This window comes from Phacochoerus africanus, chromosome X, assembly GCF_016906955.1.
Source record: "Phacochoerus africanus isolate WHEZ1 chromosome X, ROS_Pafr_v1, whole genome shotgun sequence".
NCBI classification, from domain to species: Eukaryota; Metazoa; Chordata; class Mammalia; order Artiodactyla; family Suidae; genus Phacochoerus; species Phacochoerus africanus.
In genome coordinates, this window is record NC_062560.1 from 23,695,050 (window position 1) to 23,697,236 (window position 2,187).

The window sequence follows — 2,187 nt, forward strand, 5'->3', positions numbered from 1 at the left end:
CAAATCAGTGACATTAAGTACATTTACAATGTTGTGTAGCCATCTTTACTCGCCATTTCTTTAACTTTATCCTCCTAACACAGAAACTTTGTACCCATTAAACGACAACTTCCCATTCCCGTCTTTCTCCAGCCCCTGGTAACCTCTATTCTCCTTTCTTTCTGTACCAACTTGCCTACTGTAGGCACTTTGTATAAGTGGAACCATACAATAGTTGTCCTTTTGTGTCTGGCTTGTTTCACTTAGCACAGTGTTTTCAAGATTCATCCATGTTGTCAGAATGTCATTCCTTTTTTTCTTTTTCTTTTTTTTCTTTTTATGGCTGCACGTGTGCCATATGGAAGTTCGCAGGCCAAGGGTCGAATCAGAGCTGCAGCTGTGGCCACTGCTACAGCCATGGTAACACTGGATCTGAGGCGCATCTGCCAACTACACTGCAGCTTGTGGCAACACCAGATCCTTAACCCACTGAGTGAGGCCAGGGATTGAACCTGCATCCTCACGGAGACAACTTTGAGGCCTTCACCCACTAAGCCACAGCAGGAACTCCAGAATTTAATTTCTTTTTAAGTCTGAGTAAAATTCCATGTGTATATGTGGGATATACACACACACACACATATACATTATATACACTACATTTTGTTTAGCCATTCCTCTCTTGAGGAGAAGTGTGCATTTTTGGGACATGTCTTCTGCCCTCCTTTCTTGGTCAGAGACAGGAGCACCCCCTCACTGTTGCTTTTTTTTTTTTTTTTCTTTTTTGGCCATACCCACGGCATATGGAACTTCCCAGGCCAGGGATCAAGTCTGAGTGAGAGCTGCAACCTACGCCATAGCTGCAGCAACGCTGGATTCATAACCCACTTCACTGGGCTGGGGATCGAACAGGCACCTCCACAGAGACAGGCTGGATCATTAACCCACTGCACCATAATGGGAACTCCCCCCTCACCGTTTGTTATTATAGGTTCATTCCTGGGCTGGAGTGAAGGGGAGGGAGATTTGTCCACATTTAACAAATAAAAATACAGAGTGCTGAATTCAAATTTCAGATAAGCAGTGAGTACTTTTTCAGTGTGAGAATGTTGCATGCAGTATATGCAGTATTTGAGATGTAATTATATTTGAACAGTTGTTGTTTATCTGAAATTTAAATTTAACTGGGTGTCCTGTATTTCATCATTTAGGGTTAAACCCTAAAAGGGAGGTCAGGTTCTTCAAACATTCCCCTCAGACAGCTGGCCCTGGTAATTCTCTGTGCCTCTGGTGGGAGGAAGTTAATTAATTTGACCAAAGTGAAGGGGAGAATGACATTTAGGACCAGTGATGCAGCATGGCATGTGCCAAAGTGATGGAGTTCTGAGAGACTGCAAGCTCTTCTCTTTGAGACAGCTCCTAAGTGGAAGAACTGAGACCAACTCCAGGCGATGTGGGCCTAATGCATCCCAGTGGTTAATGTTGTTGAAGAGCGTGGGCCATGGCACAAATATCCAGGAACCTGGACTACACTGCCCTAACACAGGCTCACCCAAGGAAATCTCTCCCAAATACTTCTTTCCTTACCTGGAATTGGCTCTGTCTCATCTTCCTAACTTATTATGACTCTTGCTTTTCACTCCTATGGGACTCTTTCACTTGTATTTACAGCTGGTAAACCGGCTGGAATGAAGGGTACATTTGGTGGGATTAGAGCCAGGTAAATGGTTTGGGGTCAACTTGTAGAAAAGGCAAAAGTGCTGGTAATTCCACTATGCTAAACTGAAATACCATTTCTTATCAAATCTTAAGGTATTTTGGAGAATTAAGTTTAAAAAAAAAAAAGGATTAGGAGTTCCTGTCATGGCTTAGTGGTTAATGAACCCAACTAGGAACCATGAGGATGCAGGTTTGATCCCTGGCCTTGCTCAGTGGGTTAGGGATCTGGCATTGCTGTGGGCTGTGGTGTGGGCTGCAGACAAGGCTCGGATCACGTTGCTGTGGCTGTGGTGTAGGCCAGCAGCTGTATCTCTGATTTAATCCCTAGCCTGGGAACCTCCATGTGCTGCGGGTGCGGCCCTAAAAAGACAAAAAGACCAAAAAAAAAAAAAAAAAAGATTAGGAGTTCTCATTGTGGTTCAGAAGGTTAACAACCTGACATGGTATTTGATCCTTGGCTTTGCTCAGTGGGTTAAGGACCTGCTGTTG